The 15,138-nt window shown below is 48.5% G+C and overlaps 1 long non-coding RNA gene across 1 annotated transcript; it reads left to right on the plus strand.

Moving 5' to 3' along the window:
* On the plus strand, positions 9,964-14,778 carry LOC110255973. The gene is made up of 4 exons (XR_002337003.1): positions 9,964-10,114; positions 10,323-10,448; positions 12,407-12,525; positions 14,522-14,778. It is a non-coding gene; the product is annotated as an uncharacterized LOC110255973 (long non-coding RNA).

Genomic DNA, 15,138 nt, shown 5'->3' on the forward strand with positions numbered 1-15,138 from the left:
TGTACAACTTCCCCTATTTGGAGATAATATAGTTTTTTTTTTTTTTTTTCTGTAGAAAATCCTAAGGAATTACCAACTGAACTAGGGGAATCATTAAGTGCATTTAACAAGGCTTCAGGCTACAAGGTTCATATAAGAAAGTCAATTTCTAGAAAAAAAATTGAAAATTGTTTTAAAATTCCATTTATTTCTAAAAATATAAAGTCTTTAGGAATTTTTTTTAGTTTGCTGGGGCTGCCATAACAAAATACCATAGCCTGGGGCAGGGGGCGGTGTGCTGAAACAATAGACATTATGGGTTCCAGTGAAATCTCTCTGTATTGAAGGCTGCCGTTTTTTCCATGTGTCCTCGTGTGGCATTTCCGTGGTGCATGCGTGCTGGAGATGGTGGGAAAAGAGAACCTTTTCCTCTTCTTACAAGGCTACTGATTCTGTCAGAGTAGGACTCCACCCTTTGGCTTCATTTAAACTTAATTACCTCCTAAAAGCTCTTTTTCCAATAATAATTGCATTGGGGGTTAGGGCTTCGATGTATGAAGTTAGTGGTGGTGGTGCTGGTGGGGGTACATAATTTAGTCTCTATCAAAAAATCTGCAAAGCCTCTACATATAAAATTACAACATATTGCTGGGAGAAAAGACAGATTCTGTAATTATAACAATAATTTCTGCAGTGTGTTTTTGTAAATTCTGCAATAGTAATGATTTCTGTAATAAATGAAAGGTGAGCTATACCATGTTCCAGGATTAGAGGAGTCAGTATTAACATGTAAATTCTCCCCCAATTACAGTTTCAGTGCAACCTCAATCAAAATTCTCCCAGACTTTTTTTACAAATAGGAATTGCTAATATGCTTCTAAAATCTGTATAAAAAAAACAGAGGACCTAAAATAACCAACCAATCTTGAAAAAGAAGAGCAGAGCTGGAAAATATATACTTCCTAAATTCAAGACTCACTATAAAGTCATATAAAGTGTTGTATTGCCATATTAATCGACTAAGGTCAAAGAAACAGAATCGTGAGCCCAGAAATAGATTTACACTTCCATGAGCAATTGATTTTTGACAAGGACATTGAAAATATTTCAGCAAAGGAAGGGAAATCTTTTGAACAAATGCTTCTGGAACAACTTGATATCCACATGGGTGGAAAAAAAGGACCTTAATCCCTACCTCACACAATACATGAATTAATATGAGATGAATAATAGACTTAAACATAAAAACTAACATTAAACAGCTTTTAGGGGAAAAAAAAAGAGAGTATATTGCAACCTAGAGTAGATAAAGATTTTTAAGATGGGACACAGAAAATAATGATCACCAAAGAAGAAAATGATGAATTAGTCTTTCTCAAAATGAGAAACTCCTCCTCATCGGAAGATACTAATAACAAAATTAAAAGCAAGACACAAACTGGGAGAAAATATCTGACTAAGGGCTTATATTTAGGATATACCATGAACATCTACAACTCAATAATGAAAAGACGAACTCCATACAAAATGGTCAAAGTGGAAACTGAAACCTCAGTGAGTTATATGCTACCACCCACACACATCCCACTAGACAGGCTAACCAACATGGAAAGACTGTCAACACCACCTGTTGGCTTGGATTTGGGGCAACCAACTGTCTCATGCATGGCTAGTGGGGGTGTAGTACGTTAAGGCCATTTCGGAGGAAGGTTGGAGTGAACTGGTGTACCTATCCTTTGACCAGGTAAATCCACTCATAGATGTTTATCTCGGAGGAATGAAAACAGATGTTCCCCAAAGTATTTTTGCATAATTGTTTATCACAGTTTTGTTAATAACAACCCAAACTGGGAAGAATGCCAAGGTCCATCCACGGGAGAATGGATACCCAGGAAAATTCACACCATTGAAGACTACGGGGCAATAAAAAGAAATGGACTAGGCACACCTGTAACAACATGGAAGAATCACACCGAAGTTAAGCAGATCAAAAGAATCCAGCAGCAAAAGGGTACCCACTGCCTGGTGTTATTTATGTGAATTTCTAGAAACAAATCTATGGGGAAAAAAATGATGATAGTGGCTGCCCGATGGGGGTTAGGGATATTGACTGGGAAGAGGCATCACAAATCATTCTAGTTGGTGGAAATGGTCTATATTTAATATACATATATTTCACATAATAATTTAATATGTAATATAGTATATGAACTATATTATAAAAAGGAGGTGGGTTTGATGGAGTTCAGGACACACTACCCCAAAATATGGCACTTGGCATATTAAATATCTTAAGCTTAAGGAATTAAAAAAACAAAACAAAACAGCAGCAGCAAGTAGGTCTCTCTGATCTCCCCCCTCCCCACCCCCTATGCATCTTCCCTGATCAGGTCGTAAAACTCCTACATGAGAGATGCCCTTTCAGTACCTGGTGGAAAGGAGACATTTTTATTACCAGAAAAGGGGAATTTGGGGCCAAGAAATCTGTCAAAACAGAGCTTGTTAAACTAACCCTTATCTACTTAGTAACATCTTCCATATTTACTACTCCTAACCCAAGTTCCTTTGTCTTACCCCAAGGAAGAAACACAAATATATTTATTTGTTTGTTTATGGATTGATAGATTGATTGTTCTTTGTCTGAAACGTATAACATCTTCCTGCTCTGGTTGCTTCTTTGGGTCTCGACTCTCTTGGGAAGGCCCCCAGGTACATGTAGAAACTCGGTGAAATGTGTATGCTTTTCTTCTGTCCCTCTGTCTTGGTCAGCTTAATTTTTAGACCCAGCCAGAGACCCTAAGAGGGTGGGGGAGAATGTTCCTCCCCTACAGATTATATGAATGTTTCCATTTGTCAAAATCGCAGAGTCAAGATTTGTGCATTTCAAGGCATGTAAATTTTAGCTCAAAAACTGCAAAATAATAATAATAATAATAATCAAGAGAAGAGGTGTTGAGTAGAAAAAGAGATAGGTGAAATAAGAAAGGCAGGATGCTAATAAATGTTGAAGCTGTGTGATGGGTACATGGGGATTCATTACACTATTCGTTTTATGTGCATCTATTTGTCATTTCTTCTAATAAAAAGTGAAAGAAAAAAATGTGTGCTGGCCCCACATAATTTGGCTCGGGGCCTTGCTGGAAATGATCAGAGAAGTATCTTCCCTGAATAAAGACGCAGTGCCGCCAGCATTGGTTTTCTCTTTGTCCTCTTGAATGTGTGTGAATTTCTGCTAGAACTATAATATCCAGAGGCATCTTGCCAAGAATTGTCTGCAAATGGCACACCCCTGAGCTTTGCTGTCATGCAAAGAGTCAAGATTCACCGGTGCTAGGGATGTGAGAGCCTCTGACAGTTTCCAGGCTCTTCTCGACAGTTTTGAACTGATACTTCCTCAAGGTGACCCAGCTTCCGCCCTCCCTCCTCAACCCCGAAACAGCCGGGGCGAGAGCTGGTCACCTGGGCTAGGCTGCAGGGCTGAGACACCGGGCACTTTCTCTGCTCTGTGGCTCCCCCCACCCCCATCTCGAGAGCTCAGATGGGAGTTGATTAGGTTAGAAGCAGATTCTTCCTTTTCTGCGATCTGGGGTTATACTGTTTTCTCACTTAGGTCCTTTCCTTGTACCATGTGTTATGGATGTTGCTTCTGATTCACTCAGGAGCCATGCTGGATAATTTCCTCCCCATAACAGAGGGACCCCCAAATAAGCCATCTCAGAAGTCCCACAATTCCTGCAACGTGAAGGAGACAGCACAGCTCAGCAAAGGGAGTGAAGCCTTCCAGGCTATAGATTCCATTTGTGAACTGCAAATCTATGCCGAGTGACTGCAGGTGGGGATGCTGCAAACCCTTTCAGGAGCAACACAGGATGGTAAGTCAACCAAAGACAAACTTGGGGTGCTGATGCGGAACCTTTCTTTCTTTTTGTCTTTGTTTCTTTCTTTTTTGGGCCAAGGATCCAACCCATGCCCTGGCAGTGACAGCGCCAGATCCGTAACTTACTGCGCCACTAGGGAACAAGGAATGTCCCATGCAAGCCCTCAAAATTGCTCAAATACCGAAGCTTCAGGGATGCTGGGAACCAGATGCAAGGGCTCCCCTTACTCTTTCAAGGACTTGCCCTTTTCCACTCCACGCCTCCCCTACCAAATTCCACAGCTGCCTGGAGCTCCGCACGCTGCTTTCTCGTCTTTGCGTTAGTCTGCATTAAGATGAAATTAAGGCATTTCAACCCTTGGATCTCTCCCCACCCCACAACCCTGAGAAGGTACTCAGGGTTTTGTTGCTCTTGTCGTTCAGTTGAAACATAGAAAAGAAAAAAATCAACCACCTTAAAATATTTGTACCAATTAAGAATGGAAAACTCATCTCCAGTCCGATCCAATTCCTCTTGGTCCCCTGAACCGGCAAATAAGCACTGAAAACAACTCAGTACACTGACTTTCTGAATTTTTTTCCTACCTGCACACTCTTTAGATCATCCTGGGGCAAATAAAGAGAAACCCCCCAGGAAATAAGCCGGGGGACAGTAAACTCTTCAGTAAGGCTCCCCCAACCCCCACCGCAGCTATTTTAATCACTGGGGCCCTGGAGGCGGGGGAGGGGAGCTGTATTCACTGGTTTACCTGTAGCTCCAAAGAGAGTGAATTTATCCTGCCTGCTGTTGTAAGTGGATTTTTATCCCCATCATCAGAGCCGATAGCAGGAGAAAGCTGGCAAGGGTGAGCAGGCCACCGAGCAGACAATCCTTTATTGTGGCAAACTGCTCCTTTAATTTCTGTGACAGTGTAATACAGACTCCCAGGCTATGACCTTTTCTCAGGCCATTATAGAAGGCAAATCTGCTTCAGTTGGGTGGTATCACCGCAAAGCTTCATCACAAACTCCACGCATAAGGTGACCCTGCCTAGTACGAGAGAGAAATGAACGGGCTGGTCCTGCTCACATCCACAGCACTCAGACCACAGGAATCCAGACAGGTGGCATGCACTGCGGTGTGGACTGCAGCTGCAAAAACACATGGCCCCGAGGGACAGAGAGGCCGCCTGGACTGGGCTGGGGTCTTGAGACAGGGACTGATGCACTAGACATTGACCTCTCTGGATGAGCTGTTGGGGTCCCCAGGTCACCCTGCGTCATAGTAAGGACAGCTTCATCTCCTGGCTAGAGGCTCGGCAGAGCGCAGGGAATTCCTGAGCTTGGTGACTGATTGATTGTCTGGGACTTTGGACGTTCTCCAGGCAAGAGTGCTGGGAAGGTCAAAGGTCATGCATGAGGTTATGGAGCCAGCCAGTGGTTGAGCTGTCCTGGAATCTCAGCTTCCTGTCCCACAGTCCAGCATCTGTGCTAGATCCAGTGTGTTTGAGAAGCTTGCGAGGGAGTTCCCATTGCAGCTCACACTCGCAGAGTGTCTGTGAGGATGTGGGTTCCACCCCTGGCCCCGCTCAGTGGGTTGAGGATCTGGCATTGCTGTGAGCTGTGGTGTAGGCTGGCAGCTGCAGCTCTGATTCCACCCCCAGCCTGAGAACTGCTATACACTGCAGGTGCAGTCATGTTAAAAAGGGGTGGGGGAGGGAAGGGGTGGAAGTCAGGCAGCTGTTCATTCTAGTGATGCTGACTGTGGAGATGAAACCCTGAGCTCCAGCAGAACTCCAAGGAACCTTCTTTTTGTTGGGGAACGTTGCCTAGGCATTTTAACCCTCTGCTCCCAGAGGCAGTCAGCCCAGTGTGGGACGGTCCTTGGAGGCCAAGACCTGTAGGGGGCACTGTCAGTTCTTTTTTTTTTTTTTTTTGGTCTTTTGTTGTTGTTGTTGCTATTTGTTGCTATTTCTTGGGCCGCTCCCGCAGCATATGGAGGTTCCCAGGCTAGGGGTTGAATCGGAGCTGTAGCCACCGGCCTACGCCAGAGCCACAGCAACGCGGGATCCGAGCCGCGTCTGCAACCGACACCACAGCTCACGGCAACGCCGGATCGTTAACCCACTGAGCAAGGGCAGGGACCGAACCCACAACCTCATGGTTCTTAGTTGGATTCGTTAACCACTGCGCCACGACGGGAACTCCCACTGTCAGTTCTGTTGATGCTTTGGTGGTGGTGATGGTGGTGTGAGCTGGGGCTGGGTAGAGAGGTGAGGTTTCGAGAGCACTGCACAATGGCAGCCAGGCAATCCGAGTGGCCTGTCGGAGAGACTTGTGTTCTAACTGCAAAGCTCAGTTTCTTCTTGGCCTTCATCATTGTCATCAAGGTCACCGACCATTCTTTTTTTTTTTTTTTCTTGGGCCGCTCCCACAGCATATGGAGGTTCCCAGGCTAGGGGTCTAATCGGAGCTGTAGCTGCTGGCCTACACCACAGCCACAGCAATGCCAGATCTGAGTCATGTCTGCGACCTACGCCACAGCTCACGGCAACGCGGGACCCTTAACCCACGGAGCAAGGCCAGGGATCGAACCTACAATCTCATCGTTCCTAGTTGGATTGGTTAACCACTGAGCCACAGCAGGAACTCTGTCACCAACCATTCTTGAGCATCTACTACGTGGCGGGTGAGATGCTGAGCATTTTACGTGGTTCCCATCATTTAGTCCTCACGGTGACCTGGGATGTCAGTGCTAATATCACTCCATTTTACAGACCAGAAAACATAAAACGAGGACACCGCGCCCTCCAGGATCTCTCCCAGGACACTGGAGGAGTCTGTACAGCTTTTTGGTTGGATTTAATTTAGTCGATTTAGTTTAATTTAGTATGAGGAAACAGGGCTGAGTCTGTGTCCCCTTCAAGGGCACATCCAGATAGTTAGAGCAGCATAATACACAGCACCACTAAGCCTGGAGATTTCTAGCAACTTCTGGAAGCTTCTAGAACTTTCTCAAAAAGCTCTATGTTTTCCTCCTTCCCTTTGCTTCTGGAAACAAGGGCATATGAGGAGCCAGGGCATGGCAGCCGAAGCCCTCGTGTAGAAAAAGTCCCATGTCTGACAGAGGGATACCAGTCGTGTACCAACTGCGAAGACTCCTGTTCCTCCTCTTCTGGAAACATGGTGTGGGATCCCTCTACAGTCATCTTCCCTGTAAGTGGGGCTCCCAGGAGGGCAATCAGGCATTTTTCCCTAGGGCCTAAAAAGGAACAACACTTGGCCATTTTCCCATGACGGGGAGAAATCCCATCTGCTGTTCCCACCCGAAGTGCATCAGCCAGAACATATGGTCCAAGAGGCACCTGCGGTGGAGGTGCCCTCACCAGAGGTCCTGTACACCCTCCAACCGGGGGTGACCCGGCCCTGCAGTAGCTTCAAGGAAGGCCCATGGGAACAGCCCAGATCAGAAAACGGCAAATGAGGTCTGCCCCTTCATGGATCACTCCAGGGACACCAGAGGAGTCTGTACTGGCTCGGGAGGAACCGGGGACTCAGGGTGGGGGTGACGGGGAAAATTCACACATACTCATGCACCCATGAGAGCGAAAAGATAAAACCGTACAGGACATTGCTCAAGCTGCATTCATTACACACCGTAAAAATGCTCAATAAAAGAGATCTGGGTGGAGAGGAAGAATTCCAGAAAGTGTCTTAGAAGTGAGTTTCGAGCAAGACTTTAAGTCATCTCAGGAGTTCCCACTGTGGCTCAGCAGGTTAAGAACCTGACTACTGTCCTCAAGGATGGGGGTTTGATCCCTGGCCTCACTCAGTGGGTTAAGGATCGGGCATTGCCACAAGCTTGTGGTGTAGGTTGCAGATGCAGCTCAGATCTGCTGTGTCTGTTTTTGTGGTGTAGGCTGGCAGCTGCAGCTCCTATTTGACCCCTCACCTGAGAACTTCCATATGCTACAGGTGCAGCCCTAAAAAGCAGAACAAACAAACAAACAAACAAAAATCGTTATCCCCCATCCACTCACTCACTCACCCATCATGACTGATGCCTTCACTGTACCCAGCCCTGTGCTAAACAAGTCCCAGGGAAAACAGATGCTAATTGGCTCATTCATTTATTTATGCATCTGCAAACGAAATCAAAGCTTTGCATGTGCCGAGCACTAGGCAGAGCTTGCAGTGATCCAGGGAGATTTTCCAGGATAGAGGATTTTGTCAACAAAGGTTCTGAGTCAGGAGGTACATGTAATATAAGCAGATAGTTAAGGATACTGGAATTCTTTTGCCATTCTCCTTTTTTTTTTTTTTTTGTTAGTTTATTTTTGAGAATGATCCAGTGGTCTTAACCAGGCTGCTTTGAAGTTCTGGATTGCAAGATGCTGGTTGCTATGCATTCTTCTGTAGGTTTCAGCCTGGGTGGCTCCTGGCCACTGGTTTAAGAAGTTTATGAGAAACTCCTGTGCATCTCGCACCGCGTTAGGTGAGGTGGGGACAGTGTGTGTCCCCGGCCGCCTGGACCTCAGGAGCTTGTCGAGCTCTGGGGCTACCTGCTGACTCGAGCGAGGTCTCACCACCTCCATGGCAGCAGCACCTGAGCCCCAGTACCAGAGTGTGTGTGTGTGGGTGTGAGTGTGAAAATGTGCAGGAGAGGGGTGTGGGAGTGTGTCTGCAAGTGTGAATGAGTATGTGTACTTCTATGCACATGTGTATCTGAGTGTGAGTCTCTGTGTTAGTGTCTCTGTGGTATGTGTGAGTGTGCCTATGAGTGTGTGACTTAGTGTGAGCATGAATGAGAATGTGTGAGGGTGTGTGTGTGTGTCTGTGGTACATGTGAGTGTATGAATGAGTGTGTGTCTGCAAGTGGCAATGAATATGTGTATTTGTGTGATTGTGTCTCTGGGTGTCTGTGTTAGTGTCTCTGGTATGTGTGTTTAAGTGTGTGAATGAGTGTGTCTATGGGTGGGAATGAGTATGTGTGTGTATCTGTGTGTGCATATCTGTGTGAATGTCTATGTGTGTCTCAGTGTTATGCGTGAGTCAGTGTGTCTGTGGTGTGTGTGAGTGTGTACGCGTGAGTGTGTCTGTGCATGAGTGCACGCAGGGGGAAGGGCACGGTCCTGGGAAGGGTAGCAAGTGGAGGGGCTTTGCCCGCGGACCTGTCTAGAAAGGTGGTCTGGGAGCAGCAGGTGGCTGGGCAGATGGGGCGGGATGGCTTGACAGCCACATCGTGAGTGGCCTGAGGCTGGGCTGGGGAGGTGTCCATGGGAACCGACAGGCGGAGGATGCAGAAAAACAGGAGGGAGGAAAAACGCGACTCTTGGTTGAATTCCTGACAGGAGGAGAGGAGCTGGGTCCACCTGGGTGAGGAGGGACAGGAGGCCGGCAGGGGGCGCTGTCCACAGCGGAACCAGGTGAGGTCGGCTGCTGGGAGGGGGACCCCCCCCCCCCGCCCCAGGAGGCGCGGGGAGATGGGACACAGGCCTGGGGTCAGGCCCTCGGACATGTTCAACTTGGAAGTGTAAGTCGCTGGGCTTGGGTCCCACCCGGGGCAGAGCAGGATGACAGAGGGAGGGCTGAACCCCGCTCAGGCCACCATAAGGGGTCATGAGGCTGTTCCTGGAGCCCGGATACCTGTGGGGTCTCCGGACAGACCAGGGTCGACCCTTTGATGAGGGGGCGTCTGGAAGGAACCAGGAGGATGGCTTTGTCTGTCTTGCCCCCCACGCCCACTCCCCACCTCGGGCAGCCCCCCCCCCCCAAGCCCCCGACGCTGCATATTTCCGCCAGCCTTTTTGCTTTTCTACCTACGGATTATTCGTCTGTTTAAGGGGGACATTTCACAGCGCCGTTGTTTTCTTAAAGAACAGCTAATGCAAAGCCCTAGTGGGTTTGTCGCTCAGAGTTGCCTTCCCTCTGCTGTTTGTTTTTTCAGCAGACCCCTCCCGGCCCCCACCTTGGAGCTGTTTTCAGTGCCGTAATCCTGGGTTCTGGCATCAGAGCCGTTGCCATGGGGACCTCGGCGATTCAGCATTTTGATGATGGGTTCAGTGGGGAAGAAGGGGAGAGGAGGGGGAGGCGAGAGGGAGGGGGGAGGGGGGCGGAAGTCTCGGGTTCTCTGGATGGGGGATGAGGAGGAAGTGGGAAGGGGGTATATTCCTTGCCCTCAGCTGATGTAACAAACTGCCAACCACTGGGTAGCTTGAAATAACAGAAATGGATCCTCTCCTGCATCTGGAGGACAGACATCCAAAATCAAGGTCTCAGGTGAGCTTGGCTCCTACTGGAGGCTAAGGGAGCATCTGTCCTGGGCCTGTCTCCTGGCTTCTGATGTTGCCAGGGATCCCTGGTGACTGTCCTTTGCCTGGTAGAGGTGTCACTCCCATCTGTCTCCGTCTTCGCATGGCCTCCTCCCCGCGTCCCTGTGTGTCTGCTCCTTTTCTGTCTCTCCAAGGACACTCGTCTTTTGATCTAGGACCCACCCTAAATCCAGGATGACCTCATCTCCGGGCCTTCAATGACATCTGCAGCAGCTCTTTTCCTGAATAAGCTCACCTTCATAGGTTCCAGGGATTTGGAACTTGGGCAGGTCTTTTTGAAGGTCATTACTCAACTCACTGCAGTGGGCAGGGTGGCTGGGGCGGGGGTGGAACCCACCTCGGGGCCAGACATCAGAACACTTGGATGGGGTGGGCAGTTCTGCTGGGAATTTGCCTCTTTGCACCCCTCGACCAATCTGTACCTCTCTTTTCCTCTCCCTCTCTCTCCCTCTCTCCCCCTCTCTCTCTTTCTCTCTCAGCCATATGTGGGGTGGTTCAGAGCACAACCTCTGCAACCAGACCAGCTGTGCTGGCACCCAGCTCTGCCATTACTTGCTCTGAGAGTCAGGGAAATGCGTCATCTCTGTGTCTCAGTTTCCCCAGCTGTAAACTGGCCGAGATAATCATTCCTTCTTCCAGGGCTGACATGAGCAACACAGAACACAGAGCTTGAAGTCTGGGAAGCCCTCAGAACAGTGCTCAGCACATACCTACCACTGAGTAGGCCCTGGGGATCATGAACAAAATCATAAATATCCCTGCCTCCTGAAGCTGATGTCCTAGGAAAGATGGAACCAGGGCCATAAACAGTGGACCAATACAGAAGAAAGGATACAGCATGTTGGAAGGTGATAAATGCCAAAGATAGGAGGAAAGTAGCTGGAAAGGGGGGATAAAGAAAGAGTCCGGCGTTCCCGTCGTGGCTCAGTGGTTAACAAACCCGGCTAGTATCCACGAGGACGTGGGTTCGATCCCTGGCCTCCCTCAGTGTGCTGGGGATCTGGCATTGCCTTGAGCTGTGGTGCAGGTTGCAGACACGGCTCAGATCCCATGTTGCTGTGGCTGTGGTGTAGGTGGGCGGCCACAGCTCCCATTTGACCCCTAGCCTGGGAACCTCCATATGCTGCAGGTGTGGCCCTAAAATAACAACAACAACAACAATAACAAAAAAAAAAAAAAAGAAAGAAAGAAAGAGTGTCCTGAAGGGGTCAAGTGGTTCATGATGTGGAACGGATGGCCAGAAAGTGTGTGAGTTTCCTATTTCTCACCAAAGCATCCAGTGGGTTCCTTTTTTTTTTTTTTTTGTCTTTTTAGGGCCATGCCCACTGCATATGGAAGTTCCCATGGTAGGGGTTTAATCAGAGCTGTAGCCGCTGGCCTGCAGCACAGCCATAGCAACTCAAGATCTGAGCTGTGTCTTCACCCTACACCACAGCTCACAGCAATGTCAGATCTTTAACCCACTGAGTGAGGCCAGGGATCGAACCCACGTCCTCATGGATACTAGTTAGATCCAGTGGGTTCTTAAAGAGGTAACGCTCCCCCAGGCCCACACAGTCAGCAAGCCTGTCCTCTAATAGAGGAAGCTACTGACTCTAGCTGCCCCCTAGGTCTAGGTTGATCCTCGGAGCCTTGAAGTGGGGATGGCCCTTTAGAGGTCACGCAGACGGGAGCAAGGAGGCTGAGCCTTTGCACCCCTGGGGAGGAGGTCCAACCTGGGGCATCAGCCATCAACACTCCCAGCAACTAGTGGGTGGAGAATGTGTTGGCCCCGGAGAGGTCCTGGCTGCATGCTGGCACACCCAGCACAGGTGAGAGGACCAGCTGAGAGGGATGACGTACATGAAATTGGAAAATTGCTGGGCCCTTGAAGGATGCTAAAAAAAAAAAATTGGGATTGGTAGGATTCTGAAAGGTGATGCTCCCTCCCCTGGGAAAGAGTTTCTTCCCTTGCCATCCAGGACCTCACATGTTCTCATTTCCCCTCCTGCGTCCCTGGCACCATGGCTGGTTCCTCCTCATCCCCCGACCTTTAAATGCAGGTGTGCTTCTAGACACAGTCCTTGGACCACTTTTCTCCGCCAATTATGCACTGTCTCATCCATTCTCAAGCCTTTAAATACCATTTATAAGCTGAAGACTCTTAAAATTTTATCTCCAGCTTGGACCTTGTATTGAACTCCAGACTCATATATCCAACTGCCTACTCGATATCTCTCTCTACTTATATGTCTAATAGGCTGTGGCCACCGTGGGAATGCGCCGCTCACACCTCTGGTTACAGGAATGGGGTAGCTGACATCCCTGGACCCAGCCTCACGCCCACTGAGCCATGCATCCTGCTCAGCATCTCCTGGGGTGAGTGAGAGAGAAGCCAGTACACAACAGGTTCATTCTTATGGGATGTGAACACCCTTGATGAGTGATTTTGGCTCGAGGATGCCCCCCCAGTGGCCTGGCTGAACCAGTCTTAGAACTGCGCTGTGTCTCTGGGATCTCCCTCCCAGGTCCTCCTTCTCACTTGCTCTCTTGTCACAGGAGACAACCCTGCATCACCCTGTGGGATCTCCCCACCTACCACTGCCCCCCTGCCCAATCCCTCACAGCCATTACCCCTGGAAGTCTCTTGCCTGATCTGGTCCTGTCTCTGGAGACAGTCCTCTCTCTAGTCCTCCAAGGAGCCTGCCCCATCTCAAACTTCAAATGTTCTAAACCAGAGGAACCAACTCCCTTTCCCCTCTAAATACCCCCAGTCTTCATCTTAATACATGACGACAATCTTCAGTTGTTCAAGTTAAAAAACAGTGGTAAATTAGGGGCTAGGGACTGATATAGACACACAATTATATATAAAATAGCTAACAAGGACCTATGGTATAGCATGGGGAAATTTACTCAATACTGTATAATAATCTAAGTGGGAAAAGAATCTGAAAAGGAATGGATATATGCATATGCATAACTGATTTACTTGGCTGTATGCCTGAAATTAACACAACTTTGTAAGTCAACTATATTCCAATAAGACAAAATTTTAAAAACCCCGATGGTGGATCCTCGAGTCTCTTCTTTTCCTGCCCTTTTCCAACCCAGCACCAAAACCTGTTGGCTTCCACTTCAGAGCCTCTCCAGAGCTGGATGTGCCTGGCTCTCCACCGCTCCTGCACCAGCCCAAGCTGACGTCATCTCCCATCTGCATTGTCACAAAACCCTCTTCTCTGGACAGTCATCGCTTCATTCTTGCCCTGCCCCTCCCTTGGGCTGTCGTCAACAAGCAGCTGAGTGACCCTGTTGAGCTGAGATGTCAGATCATCTCCTGGGGCCAGAGGCTCACATGTAAAAGCCCTGAGCTGCCTTGATGGTCCCTCCCCACCCCCTCTCCACACACCCTTTGCTGTTCACCTTCAGGCCAGCATCCACCTTAGGGCTGTCGTCATCCTCCTGCTCCTTGTTCTCACGCTCATCCTCTCCTCTCTCTTGGGCTTTCACCCAGCTACCATCCTTCAGGCTTTCCCTGCCCAGCCCAGCCCACATGCCACTCTTCCCCATCCCATGCAAATTCTGACATCAGTTTTTGCTTTTTAAATGTGTGGATTGGTCTGACTCATGCCATTAGAACAGAAGCTCCATGGAAGCAGGATTTGGGTCTCTGTTCCTCCCCATCCCCAGGTCTGCTCAGTGTCTGGGCCATAGCAGGTGCTCCACAAATATTTGGTGAGGGAATAAAGAGTGAACTCACCGTAGTACCTGATGCAGAACGGTATTTGATAAATATTAGCCTTATGAAATTTTGTTTGCTTTTATTTCATAAAATTCAGGAATCTGTAGAGCAAGAAACAAAAATAACCTATAATCCCACTTTTTGATACCCCCTATTGACATTTTTAAAAAGATAAAAATAATACATGCAGACAGTTAGAAAATCCTATTAAGTATCAAAAGGCACAAGATGTAAAGAAAGAGGCTTCCACTGCAACTCCTGAATACCTCTCCCCCCCAACCCCGGCAGCCCCACGAGGGTGTCATTTCGTCTGGGGTGAGATGGGCTCATCCACTGGGGAGGGGGCGCAGGCATGGCCAGGGAAGAAGCTGGAGACTGTTGGACTTCAAGGCCCCTTCAAGGAGATTGGACTCAAAGCCTCTGGCCAAGACAAGAATTATCAGACCCTTATCATCTCCCACCTGTCTCATTGTAATGCCCCCTCCCCACCTTGAGCAACCTGGCTGCTCCTTCCTGTCCCCTCCTAGGAAAGGTTTGTGACCCATTCCTCACCCTGCCCCTGTAGGGGCCTTATACGCCCCCAACCAACTGCAATTGTAGTGTAAGACTCCTCTTTCCCCATCCAATCGGCAGGTCAGCAGGTGTATCCTGAGACCTCTCTTCTCTCTGGGCTATAGAAGCAGACTTGACCATGAACTCGAGTCGGCACTCCCTGATTATTAGGAAGTCTTCCCACTGCGCTAGCAGCATCTTTCATGTCAATAAACTCTTCTTTCTCTTCACCTGTCTATGCTGGAAAATTCTTTTTCCACCTGCGTGCATGGACCACAACAGAAACCCTGGGAAGCCCTAGAAGCAGCTGGGAACCAGGCTAAGGGTGGTCTTTGTTTAAACCTTGGCCCACCAGTGCAGACATGAACAGGACTCTATGACATGGACATACGGTATCATTCTTCTGCCAAGAGCCCTTTGGGGCTTCCAGTGGAGGTAGGAGAAAAATCTACGCTCTTTATGGGTCTCTAATATTCTGTAAGGTCTAACTCTCCAACCCCTGCCTCCTTGCCCCTTGCTAACCCCAGCCACATCTTCCCATGGGCTTTTGTGGCTCAGGGTCTTGGTATGTACTGTGCTGGTCTCTCTGCCTGGAAAGTTTTCTTTCTGCCCACACGTGGCCAGCTCCCACTCATCCTTCTGGTCTCAGCTTCCATCAGTGGTTCTCACACTTTAAGAAGTACCAGACTCTCCTGCAG

The sequence above is a fragment of the Sus scrofa genome, chromosome 12 (genome assembly GCF_000003025.6).
Source record: "Sus scrofa isolate TJ Tabasco breed Duroc chromosome 12, Sscrofa11.1, whole genome shotgun sequence".
Lineage (NCBI taxonomy): Eukaryota > Metazoa > Chordata > Mammalia > Artiodactyla > Suidae > Sus > Sus scrofa.